At 37.4% G+C, this 25,568-nt stretch overlaps 1 protein-coding gene across 2 annotated transcripts in view; it reads left to right on the top strand.

Moving 5' to 3' along the window:
- GRID2 (glutamate ionotropic receptor delta type subunit 2) overlaps nucleotides 1-25,568 on the top strand; it is a 1,304,007-nt gene that overhangs the window by 633,528 nt on the left and 644,911 nt on the right. The window lies entirely within an intron of this gene.

Genomic DNA, 25,568 nt, shown 5'->3' with positions numbered 1-25,568 from the left:
ATTAAAACTGCTTCAACTTTTGGAAATGATGACCACTGTGCTTTTTTAAAAAATGCTGTGCCTTCACATTTTTAATTGTATCTGATCACTTGGTTACAAGCTCTAAAACTTTTTAACAATGTAATTAAGAGTTTCTAGGCTTTGATGTAACATATCCAAGTTTTAAAGTGCCTGTGATTTCCTTATAGAGGTTTATTGTCAAGTCATTCTCACCTTATTCCAAGCTTTGGAATTTAATAGTTATAGAACTAGTCATGCAGAACATATATTCACAGAGCTTCCCTTGCTGGTGTTTGCAGTTTGGGTGTCTTTAATACTTTTTTTTTTCCTTTTCTTCATCACTGTACTCCCTTTAGCTTCCTATACACTATTGTAAGCCTGCAAATTAAGAATGTGTTAGAAGTTCTTTGACATTCTGTAATATAATTGGTATCAAAAACTTTGAGGCAGTTTTAGGAAGGCAAAAGCTGTGGGGAATCATCAATATTATCTTTTTATTTTGCAATAGAACCTTGTTAGGACATTTAAGGAAACTGCAGAACTTGGACTTTTTGACTTTAGAAATAATTTACAAAATTACATAGAACCTCTAGATTTTTCCATAATGGAAACCGTATTTTCAATTGTAGAGAAGTTGTTGCTTTTTTCCCCAAGAAGCAATATCTAGACTTACAAGAAATGACATACACTATAAATTCAAACACTGTAATTTTGATAAATTGGTCTGAAGTATCTGTGGTCAGTGTTCTTTGGGGAGATGAGAGAGCTTCATTGAGAAGATGCATTTGGACTGCACTTTGTATCAAGGGCCATAACTCACGAAGGACAAGCAGAATGGAACAGACAAATATGAATTTATCTCACCCATTTTCTGAGGATGTATGGCAGGCAAATTAGTTAGAAATTTGGATACCTCGTTTTGTCATCATTGAAATGGGAATAGTAATCTCGTTATCAACATTTCAAGATTAAATTGTCAGTTCATGAGATATCTTTCAGTATGCCTACCAAACTACAAGAGCCTGGTAATTTGTAGATTCTCCAGGAATTCTAACTTCTATCTCACTTCTTCTAGCACAAAGCAGATGCTCAAAATAGCTTGCTAACATGATATATATATATATGCATATATGTGTCTGTATGTATAAAGATAAAAAAAAAGACATTGGCCACGACTGTGTTCTCAGAAAACTCATTTTGTATGAATGAAAAGTACGAAGCAAATGATAAATGGCACATGCTGTGTGAGATGTGGATCCAACTAGATGTGACAAAGGGCTTTAGTTCTCAAATAACTATCCATATGTTTTTAGGAAGCAATTAAAAATATCGACTGAGGACATGAGGATATGGCATTTTGTTTTAGAGCAATCCTAAAGATGAAAAACTTTAGGAACTAATCTTTCTCTTTCAGCCAAAGAAGATAAAGGTGTGTTAGAACCAGGTGGTTATGAACAGGACCAGAGAGTGAATTACTCAGTGGTGGATTCTGGGTCTCTGTGTGGAGCCTCCAGGAGAATTCTTGGTTCTTTTCACTGAAACCCAGGATGTAAATATGTTGCATTCTTCTGCTAAAGTTCGCATTGCATAATATCACTAGCTGGGTATCTTGAACAACAAATTTTCTCCTAAGTATTCATGCAAAAGCTCTCAATTTGCTTTTGGCTGGGGGCCAAGAGGCCCTCTGTATATGCAATGCAGCTGTGGATGGCTGTCTCCTTCTTTGGTGTTGAAGTAGCAACGGCCCTCTTTGCTTATCAATACCTCCAACCCCTTCCCTAGGAATGCGATATCAGTCACTTTGGATTAGGGTTCTCTCCAATAACTTCTTTTGTCTTGATTGCTTTGTAAAGACCTGGTCTTTGAGGTCACTGTAGGAATGGGAGGGGGAGGTGATGACACCATGTAACCCACAGCAGTTGCCCTAATTGCTATGAGCTTGCACTGCAGAGGAGTAGGTTTGAAGAGCTTAATTAGTAGTGCAAAATCCAGGTGGTCATAGTTATGTTCTATCACTTTTTTAACATCTTGCCACTCTCTGCCTTCTTTTCTAGAATCATTGTTATGCCAAGATCTCATTTAGCATGAAAAATGTGTTTATATCATCATTATCCTTGTTTTATAGATTGTTACAGATCAGGAAACTCAGACACAGAGATGTATGTGAGTTGTCAAGATGACACATCTGGAATGGGGTAGAAACAGGGCTGAATCTGAGCAGTCAGCCACCTGAGTTTGTGCATTTCCCTGTGGTTACCAGCAAGGATGGTTGTAAGCGCATAACTGGAGTCCAGGAGAACGGTCGGTGCTAGTGATATTGGCTTTGTTTTCCATCACTGTAGTTAACATTGTTTTATGATCTAGGTAATAATGGACATCCATTGATTTAGCTAACAGATATATATACAACCTATATACAAATAGCCTATATATATATATAGGCTATTTGTATATGTATATATACAAATATATACAAATTATATATATATATATATATATAAAACCTAGATATAAATACAATAAAATAATCCTATTCATCTCTTCAAATGTAGAGTTTAATATTGGGGAAATACAGTCTCAATATTATAGGATGCATGTAATGGCAAAAAAAAAAAAAAGCTCAAATCTACATCATGATATGTGTAGAAAATGGAAACTACTCAGAGTTTGGTTACAAGGGTGAAGTGTGTTAACTAGCAAAGTGTCGGGGAAGTCATCTGCTGATCATTGTATGTTGTAGGATGCATGTCTTGATTGAGCCTTTAGAGATATGTGATTAGGGAGAAAGGACATTGTATCTAACAGGAAGACCAGAAATAAAACCATAGAGGCAGGGCATGCTGCAAGACAGCAGAGAGTCACAGTGACCATGTTGTGTGTGAGTGATCAAAGTCAAGATGGGTTATGAATAAAGCATTTTTTTGAAGGCCACATGACAGGTTCCACAAATAGAAAATATATTTAAATTTTAGTGTAGAACAAATTAACATTTCTTACTTTTAACTTGATAAGCAACTAGTGAAAGGGGGGTGCTTTTCAAATTGAGAAGGAATACTGAAGAGATAAGATCCCAAATTGTTAAAACTCATAAAGCTCATAAAACTCATATACTAGGGAAGGACATGCATGAGTACAATCCAAAATCGCGTCCTGAAAGAAAAAAAAAATCAGTTTAGATTTCAGTAAAGGAATTTGCTTCAAATGCCATTGAATTCTGGAAAACTATTTCCAAACAAATGAGGTCTTATATGCTCATTGTGGGCTCCTGCCGTTCACTGTTAACTTCGATACTTGTGGTCATTGGTCCCTTTCATCTTTGTTCCCTAAAACATACAATCTATGCTCATAATTTTTCCTGAGAATCTGTTCTGCCTTCCTCCAGATTCAATCGTCTTTTTTAAGAAATAATTTTCCTTTCGCAATCACTGGTTTTATGTTTTCAGACTGTGGGCAAGTTTACTCCCAGTCATCTCAAACAATGGGTGTAGGAATAAGATGAAGAAATGTGAGCCACTGTGAGCCTAACTCCCACCACATCCTCCTTTGCTATCCTGTTGGCTGACCTGCAGGGTCATTCCTCTTTCTCAATTAGCTGTCTCAGACACCTCCTAGCTTGTTTCTGCCCTCTCATGTATTCTAGGAGTGCTGCCCTGCTTAAAAATAGGTTGACCCTGTTAGTGCTAGAAGCAGTTCAATCAAACAGGAGATATTGAATTAAAAACAAAACATCAAAGTTCTGGAAGGCAGTGAGGAATAATTCCTAGCGTGGTGTATCATTCCGCCTAGTGAAGAAGAAAGACATGTAATTAAATAGCAAAGAACGACAGGGGGGTGGTGGGCACTTGGTAAATGATGCCCCTGAAATCAATCAGAACTAACTGCAGAGAGCTTGACAGAGGGTAGGAAAGTCTCACAGAGATCTTGTTTGCCAGAATCTTCAAAAACGAATAAAAAGGCATTAGGTGGGACAATAGTAGTAAAACAAACATTCAGAGAGACAGAGAGAGAGAAAGAGAGAGAAAGGGAGAGAGAGAGAGAGAAAGATACATGGGCAGAGTTTTAAAAATCAAATTCCACTGGGGTTTTATTTCTAAAATAATAAGTCCATTGGTATAACTTTTTCTACCTCTAGTTATCCTTTTCAGAGGGATTTGATTGTTTTCAATTTTTAAAATTTCGTGTGTCCGAGGCAAGCGTTCAGTGCAGTGACTGATCTCCTGCTGACGGCTGTGTCCCAAAACAGAGTATCTGGATTTAACATCGACTCTGTCTCATGATTCGGGCTTCCTAATAACATGGACCCAGAGAGGCAACAGTGAGGCGTCAAGTCACAGGGTCCCTGACAGCTGCATGGGGCTCTCGGTCGTGTTCCCCATTCCTTGCTTCAGTTGCATGTGTTGAAAGCTTTGGAGGAGTGACAGCAAGCACGTGGTCCCTGTCCCCCAGCTCTAGCTTCCTGTCTTTTTCTCACTGTCTTCCTCCATAAAGAAAAATAGAGAGCACTCTGCTTTCACATGGTTCAAAATGTAAAACGTTTTAAAAGCAGTCACCTTCCACTATTCCTGACACCCGATTATCTTCTCATTGGATAGAAAATGTGCTGTGTGATTCCGGGTACTCTCTCCCTCTATCTCTTTCTGTACTTATGCTTTCTTACACAAATAGTGCTGTAATTCTAACAAAGTCTTTGCCTGGATTTTGTTTTGAATCTAGTAACATCAAGAATATGATCCTATTGAGATACAGAAGTGTCCTGCTAACATTTAATGACTCTATCTTATTGCATTGATATATTAGGTTGCTCAAATCTCTTCCCTTTTTTCCTATGCTTTACTTGTTATGGCAATATGATTTGTTGGTTTATTATTTTACTTGCTATGTATTTCCTTTTCTAAATAATATATCAGGATTTGGTTAATTTGCTTCAGCCACATTCATACCTCTACTTAGTCGAGTGATAACAGTTTTAAGTAAGTTTATTTAAAAAATATTTTTATTATTTTCCATGATACATTTTTGTAGACATGGGCTTTCCTCCTGGTCCTTCCCCTGTCTATCTCCCCTTTGCTTCTCTCACCATTTCCCTTATAAATTTACAGTAGAATAGCCATTTAGTAACAGATAGAATTTTAACATTCTGCTATTTAAGAGCATCATGTCATTGTAGGTATAAACAAGAGTAGAAAATCTAGTATCATATTGCCAAGGTTTATTAAATAACTTTAAATAATGCATCTATATCATCTCACCTTTCTAGAGAATGTAACATCTGCAAAGGCTCCTTCACTATACTTCTGTTTTTCTGCCTCCCACAGTCATGATCCAGAGTCTTATATTTATATTGAGTATATTGAAAGCATATATTTCCTATTCTGAAACCATAAATGTATCTTTTATATCTTGGCTAAACTTTTATAAGTTGAAAATCTAATTTATAAATGTGTTCCTATTTTTTTCTAAATATTTTTCACTGCACACACACAAAAAATCTTCCCCATTCAGCTTCTAGTTCTCCATTTTAGTTATTGCTTTTTTCTTGATCTTATCTTTGACTGCTTAAATCCCAAATTCCTATTTTTAGCAGCAGATCTTCAAATCCCTGTTTTCTGACTAGAACCTTTTTACCCACCGATTGTTTTTCTATTCATTTCTGGCACTTCCTTCAGATCAAATAATGTGGTCAGGTGCACAAATTCCTGGGTATCATGTCTAATATTTTCTTGGTTACCTCGTTTCCTGAGGAAGAACTTCAAGTAACTTGTAAATTAGGGCAATTAAAAGGTATGCTTTATCTTTAGTTCAATTTAGGAAAATATATTTACCTTTTTTAATGAACAATTTGGTTACTTATAAATTCCTCTTAAAAAATTGTTTTCAGCAAATTAGGTTTCTGCTTGCTGCACCAGCATCCCCTACCACAGTGTTTTTTCAAGTCCCAGCTGATCTGTTTCTGGTCCCACTTCCTGCTGGTGTTCCAGGAAAGGACCCCCAAGATGACCCAGATTGCTTGGGACCCTACCACACTTGAATGGAGGTCCTGGATCTTGTCTTCTCTCTATTCCAGTCAAAGATTTGGCATTTACAGAGTGCACCAGTAATATAAGCTCTCAATATCTCCCTCTCTCTGTGTCACTATGACTTTCAAGCACAAAAATAAATAAATCCTTTAAAAATCCCCTCAGCATTATACATTCTACACTAGTCCTTTTCATTTAGATAGAATAGATGCACTATCTTGATTTTACTGGAGATAACATTGTCTTTACCTGTGGCTTTATGTGCTCTCTCTGATTTAGTAAAATAAAGCTAGCATGAAGTGTCCCTACTTACCCGCCAGAGAATCCACTCCTTCTGTATTAGATAACGCTACACTTTTTCCTTTTTCTTTTCTGTAAAAGGACACATCAACGTTCAGAGCCGATTTTTTTTTTTTTTTTGCATAGAAGAGCGTGAGAAGACACTGTAAAAATCAGTATATGTTCAAGTGCAATTGACCTTCCCTGTGTGTAAATCCACCTACTCAATAAAAATGTAGTTGAAACTCCAAAATCAATACTCAGCAAAGTTTTTTTCATCACTTATTTGTAAAGCTACACATTTGGAGTGGTTTTACAGGTCTTGCACTGAGTTAAGGTGAAATAAATTTGTTTTCCACATTCACACTTTAGTTTTCACATTGTACAGAGTATCCTTGTAGCAGTCTATTAAGTGCTCTTTTCCATGATTTCAGGTGGTTTTTTGCTACTGATTTCACTTTTTATAATGTCTGCCAAACCTAATGCAAAAGGATCATCTATTATCCCAAAGCACGAGGCTCTGCACTGCCTCTAAGAAAATACCTATGTCAGATACAGTGTGTTCAAACAGAAGATACAGTGCTTTTTGCTATGATTCCATGTTCATGAATCAACAACATATGCATTTTAAAAATACATCTTTTAGTAGAAATAGAACAAAAACCAGAGACAAGCAGTGTTGCTGTATTCACTCATGGTGAGCTTCAAGGAGTTTTATAGAACTACACCTACCACAGATGACAAGAATTGACTGTACACACACATTCCCCAGATTCCCATCTGATGCCTACCCTCCATTTGACTTGTTATTTCCAGATATCATGACTTCTAAGAAGTAGCAAAAGAAAGGTTTCTATGCCCAGTTGCTGCTGCTTATGATGCCAGCTTGTCTATGGTCCTTGTCACCAATTTTCATCACATAGCACAATATCCTCAACTTTTTTTCAGTAGTTTATGTATAAAACATTATATTAAAAGCCTTATTTAATATATTTTAAAGTCAGGATACAAAGAAAAATGAAAGAGAAATTGATTTTCCATCTGTTGGTTCACTCTCCAATTAGTTGCAGGTAGTAAAGTTGAGGCACACCAAAGCAAAGTTGAGTCTCCTATGTGCATGGCAGTGGCCCAAGCTGCTGGGACGTCTTCTACTTCTTCCAGTTGCATTAGAACGGAGGCAAAAGGTCTGGCATGGTAGCCTAGTGGCTAAAGTCCTCGCCTTACATGCACTGGAATCCAATAGGTGTGCTAGTTCTAATCCTGGCGACCTCACTTCCCATCCAGCTCTCTGCTTGTGACCTGGGAAAGCAGTAGAGGACGGCCCAAAGCCTTGGGACCCTGCTCCTGGCTCCTGCTTCGGATTGGCTCAACTCTGGCCATTTTGGCTGCTTGGGAAGTGAATCAGCAGATAAAAGGTCATTATCTTTGTATCTCCTTTGCTCTGTATATCTGCCTTCCCAATAAAAATAATTCTGAAAAAAATATAAGAAGAAGAAGAAGAAAGGTTGCAGACTGGAAGCAGAGTAGCTAGGATTCCAATCAGAGCTCTGTTGTAAGATATAGGCCTTGTAGGTAGAAGCTTAACTTGACGTTCCACAATACCTGTCCCTATAAAATATTTACTCATAGTCTCTTTTCTTTTAAGTATACCTAACAAATGCTGAACATGTATGTTTTAAATGTTTATTTTAATTAAATGAAAAGGCAGAGAGACATATAATCAAAGACATAGGCAGAGATAAATCTCCCAACCAAAGGTTCACTTTTCAAGTGCCCGCTGCAGCTAGGGCTGGACTAGACCAAAGGCCAAAGTCAGGAACATGAAACTCCATCTAGTTTTCCATGTGAATGGCCAGGATTTACTTGAGTCCTTGAGCTGCCACCTGCTGTCTTAACAGGAAGCTGCATCAGTAGCAGGGTAGCCAAAACCTGAACCAGAGGCTGTAGGCACTGCTGCACCACATGCTAAGCCCGAATTTTGCATATTTTAAGAAAAATTTAACCTTCTCGAATTGTAAGATAGAGAATACCCTTTCATATTTCAGGAAAATAAAGCTAAGAAAACATAAAGGACTTCTAAAAACAATGTAATAGCATTTTAAATAATCACATTAATTTTTGTATTATTTTAGCCTTGGAAAGTGCATGTAACATTTAGCCAATTACAGCTTTAGAGCTGAGAAGAGTAAAGGTCTGCCCAGCCCAGTTCTTAGGAATCTTGTCCTCTACCTTCCTCCAGCAACATCCAACACTCCCACTACTAATGCTGCTTGCAGCTGGCAGGGACATCCAGAGTCTGAATGTGGTAAAAAATATTATCAACAGGTGTTTGATTATCAACTCGTACATGTTTGTACAAATACCTTGCCATGGATTATACAATCAGAACAAAGGCAAATAAAACTAGAAATAAATAAATGGGATAATAGAAAAGATAGAGATATCAAAGGTTATGATGAGGATACAATCATGTTCTGTAAATACATTCAACAGGACAGTTGGATATCCTACTCAGAGGGAATAAGGTAACTCCAACTTCACTGCTCCCTATACCTTTTAACTTATCATGGGAATTTGTTGAAATTTGGTTCCAGGGAAATATTAACTTAAAAGTCAATACAAAGAATTCTTAAAAAGAAATTGTTCACTTACCATTGTCATTTAATTGCTCAGGGGAAAATTAGCAAATCAATTCTGTCTGCGTCTTTTTCACTGTCCCTGGAGCAATTATGTGGCATGGAGTTAATTATGCTTTCTTTGAAGTCTTGGGAAGTTAATACATTAAATGTCTACAGTTAGTGCTCCACCTCTCCTTCAAGTGGTTCAAAGCTTTGAGAAAATGACTACCGTGACATGCAGTTGAGTAAATCAGCCTGCTGTGGTATCAGCAGAAATTCATCACAGTGTACCTGTAAGTGTCCTTGAAATGAAATGATGAATCAACAGTCTCCACATCGTTTGACTTAAATGTGGAATTAAGAATTATCTTGAAATACATATATATATTATATATATTATATATATAATGTTTTATTGGGTGCTGTGTAAATTATAATATTCCTAGAAAAAATACAAGAATTCCAAATAAGAATGTTTTGGCTGTGTTTTCCGTTTTCAGTTTTGATCTTAAACATGAACTCATTGGAAATGGGCAGGTTTATTATTTTTATGGAAATGCATAGTATTTCCCATTTAGCATTTTTTTCAAATTTGAGAAAAGAAGCCCACTGTCAGTGAAATTCTTTTAATCCACAAAAAAATGGATAGTAACTCTTATGCCTTAAACCTACTTTATGAGATATTTTCATTCTATTGAACTAAATCCTAGAATCATGAAATCACTTTGATCCTGTCAAACAATAAAAAAAGCAAAGTCACTTGCTTGGAATATTAATCACTTCCCAGCAATAAGCCTTGGAGAGGTTTTGGGAACCAAGCAAGTTCAGCAAGTTCCTACTGATCAAAGGACACCCTGAGAACTCCAGTGAAGTTACTTAACACTCACTTAATACTTCAATTATTTAACACTTATTTTAAATATATATTTTTGCAAAAAGAAGTGACTTAGAAAAAATATGAAATGGATAGTTTTAAAGATGAGGCTGCCTTATAAGATTGCTAGGACAATATTTTTTTCATCAAATGTATCTATTGCATGAAAATCTCTAATAATAAAATGCTGGTGATGACTGCTATGAGCTATTTTAAGGAAACATTTAATGAAAGACATCAAACATGAAGATTTGTGCACAAAATTTTACAATTCAACAAATCCCTATTGGGCCAGTATCCAGCTCAAGAAACAGAACATAACAGAACTTCCAGATTCTCTGTCATTATCCATTCAAGATATCTCGACTTACCGCCCCAAAAGTAACTATGCCTCCATTTAAACTATATATGTGTAAGCATACAGTTTACAGTGTTGGCCTGCATTTTCACATTTTGAAATTTGTTTATTTGCTGGAAAGTTCGAGTGGCAGAGAGAAAGACACAGAAAGACAGATCTTCCAATCTGCTGGTTTACTTCCCACATGCTCTCAATAGCCAGTTCTAGACCATGCCAAACCCAGCAGCCAGGAATTCCATCCTGCTCTCTCATGTGGTTTGTGCCAGCGCAAATACCCACTGCCTTCCCAGGCTCACTATCAGAGCAGCTAGGACAGAAACCAATACTATCATGTGAGATACTGATATCACACAAGGTTGTGTAGCCGCCTGCATCATAATGCAGTCCATGCCTACTTTCATTTGCTCAGCCTTGAATCTGTGATCATCACCCACGGAGAATGTTGGGGAAACATTAATTCATTTTGTTTGCTTCAAAAATTCACTATGGTGAATTTTATGTCAATGACTGCTTTGGTTTTGTCCACTAGAGTGGTTCTATGCACATCCTTGTGTGTATCTTTGATGGGTATGTGCTCAAGAATGGAACTGCTAGTCCAAAAATTTTGTGTAACAGGCACTATGAATGAGTTCTTGTCTATCACATTGCAAGGCATTGACACCAATCTGATTCTCAATGTTAGCAACTTGAAAGTACTCCAAAATTATTCTTACTCTTGAAGTTTTATTATTTTCAGTCTTTATTTTATGAGGACAGTTTAAAAAGTTCACTGAAAAATGGAATTAAAAGTTGAGGGGGTTAGTATGGCGGCTTAACAAGCATCGGCATACCATATGGGCCCAGTTTGTGTCTGCCTTCTCCTCTTCCTATCCAGTTCTTTGCTTATGGCTTGGGAAAGCAACAAAAAATGGCTCAAGTGCTTGGGCCCTAGCACATATGTGGGAGATCCCAAAGAAGCTCCTGGCTCCTGGCTTCAGATCTACTCAGCTCTGACTATTGAGGTCATTGTAACTATTTCAGGAGTAAACCAGCAGGTGAAAGAGCTCTTTCTGTCTTTTCTTCTCTCTGTAAATTTGCTTTTCAAACACAAATAGCTGAGATTCCATATGGGTGCTGGTTTAGTCCTGGCAGCCCCGCTTCCCATCCAGTTCCCTGCTTGTGTTCTGGGAAAGCAGTCAGGAATGGCCCAAAGACTTTGGACCGTGTACCCGCATGGGAGATCCAGCTTCGTTTTGGCATAACTCTGGCTGTTACAGCCACTTGGGGAGTGAAACATCGGATGGAGGATCTTCCTCTCTGTCTCTCCTCCTCGCTGTATATCCAGCTTTCCAATAAAAATAAATAAATCTTAATTGGAAAGCTGGATATACAGCGAGGAGGAGAGACAGAGAGGAAGATCTCCCTTCTGATGATTCACTCCCCAAGTGAACTGCAACGGCCTGTGCTGCACCAATCCGAAGCCGGGAACCAGGAACCTCCTCCAGGTCTCCCACACGGGTGCAGGGTCCCAAAGCTTTGGACCATCCTCGACTGCTTTCCCAGGCCACAAGCAGGGAGCTGGATGGGAAGTGGAGCTGCTGGGATTAGAACCGGCGCCCATATGGGATCCCGGGGCTTTCAAGGCGAGGACTTTAGCCACTAGGCAATGCCGCCGGGCCCGTAAATCTTTTTTTTTAACAAAAAGATAACTTGGTTTTGGTTCTAAACATTTTGAAATCCAGGTACAACTTTCACATATGAGCATTTTCCACAAACTTTTTAGACTCATTATTCATGTTTCTGGGTATATAATATGTTCAAATTTTTCTTTTTAATTACAACTTTTCTGACGAGTGAAAGTTTTTAATATTTGTAGTGTTTGGGGATAAAGTATTTCTTCCACTTAAATTCCCTTTTTCGTGTGCCCATGATTTGTAGAATTAATGAATGAGTCCGTATCAAATGAATATATTTTGAAAACTTTGCCCTGCTCCAACTTGCTTTCTTTTAAAAAATGAATTTTGATGATTAAAAGTTTTTATTTGTGATGTACTCAAATTAACAGCTTGCTAACCTTGTGATTAGTACTTTTAGTATTTATCAAAAAAATGTATCCTCCTCCCCCGATTTTTAAAATGTACTCTTACTATTTTTTTCTAAAATCATTTTTTTTTACTGTAAGTGTAAATTTGGCTGCTTTATCTGAGCATCATGTGTGATGGGCAGTAGAGTTAAAGATATTCATTTAAACACAGAACCAATGTCCCAGAATGGGAAGATCATTGACAGTTCTCACCATCAGTGAATAAACTCGAGTTAATTAATATGCTTGGATATGTTGAGCTATTCCTCCTGTGTTACATCCTGTACCTATGGACACATTTTTTTCTCTACTAGATGAATTAGCAGAAAATGAAGTGCTACTTCTTTAACTTCATTGTAATGACTCTTCCTACAAGCCCAGCCATACAAAGCATCAACCATTCTGTGCCCTGTGGATATAGTTTTATAATTTCATGGGAATCTAAGTGAAATTTTTATTTACTTAAGAAGCAGAGACAGGGAGACATGCAGTTTGCTTCATTCACTGGTTCCCTCCCTGAATGCTCACAATGGCGGTGGCTGGGCCGAGCTGAAATCAGTATCTTGGAATTCAGTCCGAGTCACCCATGTATGTGTCAGGGACTCCACTACTTGAAACAGCCCTGGCTGCATCGTAGGTTGCATTAACAGGAAGTTGTAATTGAGAGTGGAACCTGCACATCCTGGCACTCGAACATGAGATGCTGCTGTTCTAACTGGTCTTTTACATCTAGGAAAACTGCTCACACCAGTAATTTTAAGTAAATGGATTTAAAAAAAATAAGGTAGATGCTAAGGGGCTAAAGAAAGTCAAGTTCATTTCAGACTTAATTTATGTTTTCTTGTGGCAAGTTTTCAATCTTTATTGAACTGCTCTCAAACCAAGTTTTCACTTTGGCTTTGTAAGCTTTTATTGAACTTGAGAGATTGCTTTTTTATTGGCTAACCCAAAAGTGTGGATTTTTTAAATGAAAAAGTCTCAAATTTAGTTTACTTCCCATTTGACCAAAATCATTTATGGCAGATCTTGTTTCTCTGAAGAAAGCCTGAAGCTACATTAGGTTTGTCTTTCTGATTGGAGTTCAGTTTATCTCCCAGAAGGTAGCCTGGAACACAGAAATGAAGTAAAGTACAATATTCTAATGAGGCCAAACTTCCCAATCAAACCAGTAACAACAGGCTGCTGTTCTGTCACCACTGACTCAGGATACTGATATTGGCGGGTCAACTGTTATGAATCTATCCTAATAATCTATGAGTTATTTCCGAAATTTTGCCTTTGTGACCTCTGCTATGCTAGATTTTTCTTTATATTAAGTGAACCTGATAGTTCCATTTCATTTTCTGAGTTGAAACAAATAAGAGAATAAGAGAATACTTGAGGCTAAAATGAAGGCTGTACTATTATTTTAACTATAAAGTCACATTTATTTCAACCTTGGAGACAAAAAAAAAATTAAACCCTTTTCAAATCCTTTAAAATTAATTCAGCCAGTTGAGCAATATGTTTAAAGCTTTTCTGTGCTCTTCAGTGCAGGAAGTGTCATACGGATATGATAATAACTAATGTGTGATTCTGTATGCAAGAGTATAGACTAAAAAGAAAATGGTATAAGCATAACATTTAATCAGAAGAAGGCAAGAGTTTTGCCCCCTCAACTCACAAAAGAATTAAGAATAAAGAAAACAAAGTGGATTTCTAAAACCAATCTACATAACATTTACAGATTAGTTATGCTATAAGCTGCATAATCAGTCTATATCTAAATTTCATTTGTTACAATGTAACTGAGAAGTCTTGGTTGTTTCAAAAACTTCTTACCATGACTTGCTTTTGTCTTTCAAAGTAAGTCTAAAGTGTGAGTACATCCAAAAGCACTTTATATTGTTTTCCCTAGATGAATTTGCATAAATTTCAAAAAAGCCAGGGTGATCTGAGAAGAACTATTTGATAAATGTGAAGATTGGAATTTGGCAAGGTTCCTCTGTTACTGCTTAGAGCACATGCCAATCCTGGTAGGTATGGGTGTGGCCACATACAGAGAGATTCTTTATAGTATTTCAGGCAGAATTTGAGTGAAATTATTTTCAAACTTTTACCCTTCCCAGTATTCTACTTTCTAGGTAGAACAATAAACCTATAAAGATGTGTTTGTGAAAGATACATTAATTAGCAAATTGATGCCTGTTTCTGGTCAATTGACTTAGCACATACATGCCCAGTACATGCTACATGCACCATTACTTCTATTTCCAGGCAAAAGCATCAGTTACTGTATTCTGCCCTGCTGTATTGTGAAGTCATGGCACATAGATCTTAGTTAGACCTTGTGTCTAAACTTATTTGCCAGCCTTGGTTAGTGTAAGTCAGTGTCTCAGAACTTAATCAATTCCTTAAATGCTTACTGACAAAATCAATATTTTAGATTTGTGGAGAACCTGATCTAAGGTATTGCCACCCCATGAAGCTTCATTGAATAGTTAGCTAGCCCACCATGATTACAATTCTATCCAGGTTTTTTTCTCACTTTAAGACAGGTTAGATGAAGTAAGAAGGTTCATTTCATATTTTATTAGAATGCAAAAACCCTATAGCATGCAAGTTAAAGTATTAAACTTAGATGCATCTATGTAATACTAAAATTAGGTGAACATGAAATTCATTGAGTTTATATACTAAATAGTAATTGTTAAGTATGGCAGCATTTAATGCAGTTCTTTAAAGTTATATTTAGAATTTGAAATTAAGGCAGAGAAAGCAGAAGACATTTTCCATTATTGAAAATGCTGAAATAGAAATTCGGAGGATGTACTTGGAGGAGGATGGCACAGGGAACTGGAGCTTTCTGAAGTAGAGTTCTAGAATTCAAAGTCAGCAAAGAAGCAATATAAGGGTAACAGGTTAAAGAAAAAAAAATGTCATGCCTAAAGGAGACAGACAGCAGTCACGGCTGAGACATAGATCTACATTCAATTGATTTCATTGGCCAAGTCTCTGAAAACCATTGACATTTATTTACTTCATCTGTAAGATGGAATAATTGTGAATCAATTATCTTAAAGACCACATTTGATCATCTCTAGAATAATGTCTGAGCCTATTAGTAATGTAGGAAGTTATAGTTGTGCATTGCTCCACACTGTTAGTGCAGAACAACAAAGCAGCAGAGATGATGCTTGAGTTTGTATACTACAGAACTGGCTTATGAAATGGGTTGCTTGATTAAATGATGCATGAATCAGTGGAATTAATAATCGGGTAACAAATCAGTTTGAGATGCTAGCAGCTCATACAATCTTATGTTTCAAATATGGATTCCAAAGAAGGTAAAGTTTTGAAATCAAGAATGCAAGAATTTGAATAGGTTTTAGAGACAAATTGAGGAGTGAAATTTAATCATGAATTTGTTTTTCATCCTGGAACATCTAGAGTTATTTATCTGTCAGATGGGTAGAAATGAAGGAACTAAGCCCAGCAGTTCTAAGGGATAGTCAGGTTAGGCAATGAGATGACCTCAGATAACCTTTCAAAAAGCGCTTTTATTAAAATACTGTGCAGGAAAATCATATTGTCAGTAGCTAAGGATTGAATCTTCGGCAAATAAGAAAAGTAAGAATAGGCAGATCATTCAAATTTGGAAACAAAATGAGAGTCAAATACTGACATGTCCTAGGAAGGGAATCTATTTTGAGAAAGGCATTTGCTGAGTAAAGCAGATCAGGGAGAAAGAGAGAAATGGATGATACAAGCTCAGGGAATGAATCATTATGGAATAACTGCGAGCAAGTTGGATCCATTTTTAGGTTACATTTGAATGAGGTGAGGTAAAGGTGGATTAAAATGCACAGAATTTTGTAAGTGAAGAGGAGGGCTGAGTTGTATTTGGATATGACATATTTTTTTTATGGAATTAATCACTTCTAATTCATTATTTTTGTTTAAGCAGTTTTTCCTTTTATTGATTGCATTGCATTATGTGGCAATAATTCATTTTTAAAATAAAAATTGCCTAGTAGATTACACACAGAGAGATTATAGAAAGTACAAGAGTAAGAGAATAACCTAGGAAAGGTCTGGGCTGCCTATGGGGATCATAAACAGGCAGCATAAAAGGTGATGGGAATTGACTAACTTTTACCAGAGAACTTGCTATTTTTGTGAGTTGAAGACTACAAAGAAAACACTGCTGGACTGTTTATGAAATATGACCATTTGGCAAATAGTAAAAATCCTTCCCTGAATAGAAGATCTAGAATTCTTTAGAATCTAATCAAGGCTACGGCTGAGAACATGCTAAGGAAAGTGGCTACAGATTCGGCTGCAGGTTATACAATGTCTCAGTGGGCCAGCAGACACATGAATTCCAAGTCACCAGGAGCGAAACAGACAGGCTATGGGATGTGGGGTATCCTGGACCTAGTGCTCAGAGAGTGGTGTAGTTTCAAATGCCATGTCAGGATGACTTCCAGTGAATGTACGGTTTAGCTCATTGATCAGCATAAAGAATGAGGAACCTAGTTGCAAACTGGACCCCATGGATTGGGCTGAGCGTGAAGACAGAGAATGAGAAGACAGGGTTCAACAATACCCTTGGGGTGGCAGAGAGGCTGTTGGAGCAGGATGAGACAGAAGCTAGACATGTCGATGAGGGGGGAACTATAACTATGTTAAATGAAATCTAACTTAGTCGACAAAGAGCAGTGCGTTTTTGTTAAATTTCTAGTTTATTATGGATTGAATCAAATTTTTTATGAATCCCTTCATATATAAAACCTGAAAATATTTTAGGGTACTTTTATGCTCTATGGAACTTGAGAAAGTTGCTTCGATATTTTCCTATGACAGATCAGTATGTTGCAGGGCCTTCCAATCATCCATGCTCATTATAGCGAAATTCATATTTAGACATTGGTCCTGAAATTACATTTCTGCCCTATGCTATATGTCTTTTATGGTAAAATGCCTCAACAATGTCTTGGAGAGTTAAAAATAAACCCATGCTTTTACCCCTGTCTGTACATTGTGTTCTATATTAGTATGAGAAGATGTATATATGCAACATGCATTTGCCTGAATATATAGAATTTATTAAAATAGTGAGTTTCTAAAGGCTTCCTTTAGATCTTATCCTATAAGTTCTTATACATCCTTTCAAAATAAGATTTGCCATTTTACCTTTCTCTTAAAACTGAAAGCTCTACTAACTGGTGAGTAGTGAAATGGAATTATTATTTTTCAGCTGCACCTGAAGAAACCCAGGTCAGATTATTAGGCTTCATTCATTAGCCAAAAACATCACTGTGAAATATATCATGAAAAACTAGTCAACATAAAATGATTTCAATGTATTATAAGTTGTTTTAATTTTTGCTATGATCCTTGTTCTATTTTGTCATATTCTGGATAGCCTGTGGAGAACACTGTTATTAACCTTTTGAAGTGTGTATGATCTGCAGTCTTTAAACATTGACATAACAGATCACAATCCAGGTTTGTAAAGGAAAGGGAAAAGAAGGAAGATGAATACAGAGCTGAGTGGAAAAATAGGTTCAGGATCTAAATTCTGACCTAGGCGAGTCAGGCTATGCAGCGTAGGCTTCTACTCCTTGGCTTTGTTTGACATCTTCATTGGCAAGAGAGGCACCCTTTTGGATTTGAATGCCTATTTTATAGTTTAAAAAAATTTTGGATAGCATTTCAAAACATATTAGAGCCCCAGCAATTTAGAGTTATGAGGCAAATACCGAATTGAAGAATTTTTGATATTCACAACCTCTGTCATTCTCCTGTGAATATCTTAATTGCATTAAAATACGAAAAAAATGTATGTAAAATTCCTTAAGCCACACCATTGTTTGCTTTTCTTTTACTTACTAATTCTTACATACCATCTGTGTATTATGATGTTTCCTTTAGTTAGACTAAATTTTCTACAATTTGGAAATGTTTCCGTTGACAAGTATAACACTGCTTTAAAATTAGCAGCGTTAACAAGAAAAAAAAAGTAACACTCCCTATATTTTTATTATACTTATATAACATTCTGTCTTTTAAAAAGAAAGATATGAATTGGATTACTATGTCAGAGAGAAGTGGAAATATATTAACCTAGAAAAAATTTTCTCAGCCTTGTCAGTATCTTTTTAATAAGATGGTTTTATTTTTCTTCCTTTAGTTTAGAGGCAGAAATGTACAGGAAAGAGAGAAAAAAAATGATCTTCCATTTGCTGGTTCACTGTTTAAATATCACAATAGCCAAGACTGTGCCAGGCCTAATTCAGAAACCTGCAATTTAATCCAGGTCTTTGAAGTGGGTGACAGGGTTGGAATCAGCATCTGTTGCATCGTGGCATGTACGTGTTCAGGGAGCTGCATCAGAAAGCGTAGAGCCAGGCCTGAACAGGTACTACATGAGGTGATGATTGTCTCACAGAGTGACAGGACCAGTGGGCCGTGTGGCTTTTCCATTGACACTGTCCAAAATGTGGACCAGATAATGAATGCATCAGTGTTGGTGCATGACTTGCGTAATATGTGTGGCAACATCCCTTATTTGAGCCATTACATTCCAGTGGTCCCCAGTGGCAGAAGCAAACACAACCCCTGGCTGACAATGACTGATGTAGGACATTCAACTTTGAGATGTTGAAACTTGTTCTTAGAATTGTATTACTGGCAGGTGAAAACTGCTTTTGCCTTTATACCTAAGAATATCTAGGAAGCATTGTTCAACTTTTTTTCAGGTGTATGACTTTGCTATGAGATAATCTAATGATATAATGTAATTAATTAAGAAATAAAATGAGAGGCTGATATAATGACCTAGCAAGACAATCATCCACCTGTGGCACCAGCATCCCGCCTGGGCACCAGGATCCTACATGGATCCTACATGGATCCTACATGGATGCCAGCATCCCGTATGGCTGCCAGGATCCTACACGGATCCTACATGGGTGCCAGCATCCCATATGGCTGTCAGTTCGTATCTGGATGCTCCAGTTCCCAATGCAGCTCCCTACTATGGCTTGGGAAAGCAGAGAAGGATGGCTCAAGTCATCAGGTGTCTGAACTCATGTGAGAGATCTGGGGGAATCTCCTGCCTTCCGACAGCTCAGCTCTGGCCATTGCGGCCACTGTGACCATTTGAGGGGTGAACCAGCATATGGAAGATCTGTCCCTCCTGCCTCTATCTTTGTAATTTGAACTTTCATGTTAAACAAATTAATCCTGAAAAAAAAAATCCAATGAAACTGATTGACACTATCTTTATTCCTTATATGAAAAACAATCATGTACCAACATTTATTAGATAATATTATTTACATTTTATTTTTGTTAATTTATAGCTCTAATTTATAATACTTTTTAAAGTCTGCTAATTTTTTAAAATAAAATCTAAAGATTTGTTTATTGTTGTTGGAAAGTCAGATATACAGAGAGGAGGAGAGACAGAGAGGAAGATCTTTCCTCTGTTGATTCACTCTCCAAGCAGCCACAATGGCCAGAGCTGAGCCCGTCTGAACCCAGGAACCAGGAGTTTCTTCTGGATCTCCCATGTGGATGCAGAATCCCAAGGCCTTGGGCCATGCTCGACTGCTTTCCCAGGCCACACACAGGGAGTTTGATGGGAAATGAGGCTACAAGGATTAAATCCAGCTCACATATAGGAGGCGAGGACTTTAGATGTATGGCTACCACACTGGGCCATTTTTTCTTTTTCTCTTTTTTTTCTGTATTTTTTTAAAGAGTTCTTTATTTTTTTGTATTGGAAAGTCAGATTTACAGAGAGGAGGCACGGAGATTTGCAGGGAGGAAAGACAGAAAGATCTTCCATCCACTGGTTCACTCCCCAAGTGGCCAAACGGCCAGAGCTAAGCCAATCTGAAGCCAGGAGTGTTTTCTAAGTTTGCCATGGTGGTGCAGGGTCTCTAGTCTTTGTCTACTCTCTACTGCTTCCCCAGGCCATAAGCCGGTAGCTGGATGGGAAGTGGAACAACTGGGATACGAACAGGTACCCATAGGAGATCCAGGCAGATACAAAGTGAGAATTTAGCCTCTAGGTTACCATACTAGACCCAAAGTTTGTTTGTTTGTTTGTTTGTTTATAGTCTATTTATTTATTCATTTATTTATTGAGAGACAGGGAAATAAACACCATGAGAAAAATTCTCATCTACTGGTTCACTTTCCAAATCCATTGAACAGGAAAACGAAGTCAGCAGTCTAGAACTTGATCCAGCTTTTTTTTTTTTTTTTGGATGGGTGAGTGGCAGGAAGCCAAATACTTGCACCGTCACCTGATACCTTCCACAGTCCAAATACTAGAAAACAGAACTGTAGCTGGGTCTCAAGTTTACATATTCCAAATGGATTGCAGGTGTCTTAGCCACTATACTGAATAACTGTTTTGATTTATACTGTTTCCTAAGCGATTCATCCGGCCAAGCAATTGTGTCTGTTTCTGAGAGTGAAATGTGTTTCCAAGTGATATTTGACAATCTAAAATATCTTCGAACTAGTGAGTTTAGAGTCTAGGTTTAAACACACCATCTGGGGATAAAGCAAGCCTGTCTCAGATTTTTTGGGGGCAAAATAAATAGAAAAATAAATGAAAAGATATACAATGGAGAAGAGAGTGCACTGTTAGGACATGAAGAAATTTGTGGAATGCGGAATTGTCAGCGTTCTAGTGACTCATAAGATCTGAATTAATCATGCATGTAATAACTCCAGATATGCTAAATGCAAAGTTTCAGAACAGAAAAATAACACTGGTGCTTCTTTAAGAATCCAGATAATCAATTAAACTCACATTGTACTTATGGAGCAGAAGGTAGTCATGACAGCCCCGTTGCTAAACTGCCCTGAGCAGAATTCAGAAACGAGGACTGGAGCACAGAGAAACCTAGGGTCCAGAGAGAGGCAGGACCTGCATGCTGATACAACTTTGCCTTTGCTGGGGAAACTGAAATAGATTTTCAGCATGGAGTTTCAGTTCAGCTACAAATAAGAACTGTGTTACATCCCTTTAGCAGAAATGAAATTGCAATATCAGGAGACGTTCGGATTTTGATGAGTACAATTTATGCTTTCCATTTCTGTACCTGTCTTTGGAACTATAAACCTCAGGGTATTTTCCAATTATCCAGTATGCATTTTATCATTATTGTTCGTTTTCAAGTTAGAATGATTGGTCTGAAGACTAAGAATAAGTAATAAAGCCGCCTGCCTAATGGGCCAGCTTTCTCAACAATACCTTGTGTTTGTATTTAAATTTTTTCCTTAATTTCAAAAAACTGCAATTTAGAACCCTTTGTTTAAAATTCAAAAAGAGGGCCCGGCGGCGTGGCCTAGCAGCTAAAGTCCTCGCCTTGAAAGCCCCGGGATCCCATATGGGCACCGGTTGTAATCCCGGCAGCTCCACTTCCCATCCAGCTCCCTGCTTGTGGCCTGGGAAAGCAGTCGAGGATGGCCCAATGCATTGGGACACTGCACCCGCGTGGTTCCCGGCATCGGATTGGCGCAGCACAGGCCCGTTGCGGCTCACTTGGGGAGTGAAACATCAGATGGAAGATCTTCCTGTCTGTCTCTCCTCCTCTCTGTATATCTGGCTGTAATAAAATGAATAAATCCTTAAAAAAAATTCAAAAAGAAAGTCATTAATAGAATGATGAAATTTGATAAGAAATAGGTATATACATATTTATGTAGTTTGACAGCATACGTAACTTTTCAATGTAATGGATGTTTAGCAATTAGTACACTTTCTTCAGTTTAGTTAAAGCTGTGATGTGTTTCTTGGCCTACCTGCCTTAGGCTCATTCATTTTTTAAAATAATAATACTGAATGACTTAGTTCCTGACAAGTCAAACCAATCATGCAGCATTCCTAGGGTCTTTTGCAACCTACCATTTCTTTAGAACTTGTCACAAAGATTCTGGCACTGAAGTTGTTAGGCTATAATCCTGCTGCTCCAAATGTGAGTTGGTGAGTTCTGCTACTAAGGGAAAAGTGACGTAAGACTCTTACATCATGGTGTTGCCAATGCCATTGTCTCAGGCCTCGTTTTCATAGCATTAAACCTTTCTCTACCTACATTGTCCTTTAGTTGAGCTGAAGGTAATCCAGTCGTAAATGGGGATCCCTTATATTGATGGGGAAACTGACAATCTTGTATCTATTAATTTATCTAAGATACTTTTTCTTTGTTTTTAGCATTCAGACCCATGGAACCTGTCAAGATGGTTTTACACTTAGAACAATGCCTCCAATTTGATTATCACTTTACCAGGTTCGGGATACTCCATTTCATACAGCCCACAATGAGACTGGAGCCTGGGTCAAACCTTCAGAGAATAAGGTGCTCTGTCTAGGACATTTGGCTGCTAACCAATAAATATCCAAATGTACTTTTCTAGCTGAAATTGTTTAGAACATGGGCTACTGTGCTTCCACCATGCAAAGACTTTGAATACAGAATGGCATGGCTGAGATGACACTGAACCATGTGAGAGACCACAACACAAAACAAAATATTCCCTTAAAGCATCAGTATATTCTGAACAAAATAAGCACTTGAAAGATAACTCTCATAATATTCAGAGAAAAATAAAGTGGCCAGCTCAACTCAACAATTTTGTAGCTTTGTTTAAAGCATCTGAGGTCAAGGCAATTGCAAATTTTATATCCCCATTGATGCTTGACATAGTGGCTCCCCACAATTGGTGTTCACATAGTATTTAATGGTTTATATCATTTCTTTGTGCAAAAGGTAGAACAGAGAGATGATTAACTTGCATAGCATGAAAACATATTCTTTTGATGAAGGAGCTCCTGCCTGGGTTTTCCCCTTAACACAGCTGCAAAGGCCTAAGGAGCTGCACACTCTTTTGATTGCTTCACTTCCTGGCTGATTTGAAACACCTCGAGGGGAGAACTATCACAAATCCTTTATGGTGTCCACAGTTCGGTTTGGGTATGGTCTTAGAGCTCTCAGCGTGGAGGCCGATCCTTAGCTCATGCATATCCTTAGAATTAATTAATTATTACCATTTCTTAATTCTCTTGAAACACAAAAGATGACAGAGTAAAATACAATTTTAATTGGCAAAGGAGTTTCATACCACGAAGACACCTCTTGATTAGCAGCTGTGTAGGCAGTGGGAGGGTGGGGTATGGAAATTTGGCCAGGAATTCACACAGAAAAGTGCTTGACGTGGTTCAAAATAGCTCAATCAGTACTCAACATGCTGTGAAAGCGCTCAACTGGTGCTCAACTTCTAGCGTATTTAAATGAGGTGAATGCTCACTTTTTAAAAGTGCTCAACTGGGAGTGTTCAAGTTGTGATGTCTATTAGCTGAATGCTAATTAACTTCATTTTCATGTGGTTCACTTCTCTATTAAGCAGACAGACAGTTCTGCTGTCCATGGTCTCAGGTTGAACCCAGTTTCCCATGAGACATTCAGGCATTTATTCTGCATTTATTTTGGAAGAGGAAAACATCCTATCACCAATTCTAAAACACATTGCCCTTTCTTTGAATGCACCCTCAATCTCTTTCATCCTCATGTTTTTGTATCATCATACTCGTTATTTCTGAATTCTGTTGTCTTAAACTATTTTGAGAAGACTAAAATAGCACAGTTTTCTGGATGATTTGATCTGCTATTGTTTTTAATTCTTGATACATGATTTGGTTTCCTCAAGTATCTTTTGAATCATTTTGATACCATTTCTCTACAGAAATGATTTTGAGCTTAAGAAAGTTTATGTTTTGTGCTGTGTTCCTGAAGATTCCCTTTCACCTTTGTAAACTCACAAGAATCTTGCTTTTTCAGTTGGAAAGATCATAATCTGTCATATGTAATAAGCAAAATCCACATGAGTTTACTGATGACAGAATGTAAATATTTATTTTGAGAATGCACTGTGGGAAAAATATACTATGCACTTAATAACCTTACCATTGTGATAAATTAAAATGAAGGTTTACATGAATGCCTTTTCTTGGTAGCTTTTTGAAAGGTCTGTGTTCTGTGTGAGCACATTTTTTTATTACATTGCATTATGTGACACAGTTTTAAAGGTACTGGGATTCCCCCCATGAGCACATTTTTTAACACGTTCTTGTGAGGGAATGAATGCTTTTGGTGCATTGATGTGGCAGATCATGAGAGAGTACTCCAGTATGTTGTTCAGCTTGTTTTTTGCACTACCTACAACACTGCAGTTGTGTTCTGTTTGCCCTGGTTACCAACACAGTCTTCCCAGGTGAGAAAAGCCTTAAGAACATTTTCTTTCAAAAACACAAGCCAAAGCTTCACCTGTCCAAAAAAAAAAAAAAAAAAAAAAACCTAAGCTGTTGTTTCAGTTTAATTCTTTGTCTTCTATAGTGATATGGCAGGTTTCGCAAGATAAAGGTTAAACAAAGTTTAGGTAAAATCCCCTGTATTTCATAAATGAATTCATCTTCATCTTAAGATCAATAAAGTAGCGTTAAAACACAATCCAACATAAAATTAATGTGTTCACCTCCTAGCTCCTCTCCTGCCCAATCTCTCTCCAAGACACAAGTGCTTTTCGGTGTATAAAAGTCAATGGAAAGGCCATGTGCAAACCCTTTTAGCGACAAGCCGTTGAAGGCAAATGTCACCTGATGCCATTGTTTCCATTTGGATTCCCCAACCTACCTTCTCATTTTAATTAGTTTCCATGTACATCTATTGTAGAGAAAGAATGAATTAGCCAGACGAATGATTTAGAAAATGAATTTGTCAAATTCTGGTATGTGTGAGAGATGTGGATTTCACTAAATGCTGGTAAATGTGTAACATGGCTTTTTGTTGCAATCTGAATTTTGCTAATGTGAAGCTGCACTCAGTAATGGGATGATGCTTGGTGTTCTCCTAATAGCGACTCTCAGTATACAGTCCTAATGGCCTGAACTTGCGTGGTGTGAATTCACTAAGGTAATGACACCCACACTGCGAAACTTCTTTAGTGAAACCTTGCCAGATGTCAAAATTGTGGGGATTTTTTCCTCTTTGAATTTCTGTGCTGTTTTCACTAGAAAAATCATGCTCAGTTTTGTGAGCATCATTTGGTTAAACTTGCTGTTAATATTCCAATGACTATTAAGGCCTTTCAATGAAAATTAGAGTTTGACATTTTTAGCAACCTGGTATAACTAATAATGATAATATTCAATTACAAGTCTCTTTTTTAAATAGAACAAAATAAAAAAATGTTGGCTCTCAGAGGTTCTTTCATAAATTTTACCCAGGGGTTATAACAGGCAATGCTGTATTACTGCTTTGCTATAAAATAAAGATGGAAATATATGCCCTTTTACCTC

This window comes from Ochotona princeps, chromosome 7 (assembly GCF_030435755.1).
Source record: "Ochotona princeps isolate mOchPri1 chromosome 7, mOchPri1.hap1, whole genome shotgun sequence".
NCBI lineage: Eukaryota > Metazoa > Chordata > Mammalia > Lagomorpha > Ochotonidae > Ochotona > Ochotona princeps.
Note: the sequence above shows the minus strand (reverse complement) of the source record. Positions and strands in the feature narration are given on the sequence as shown.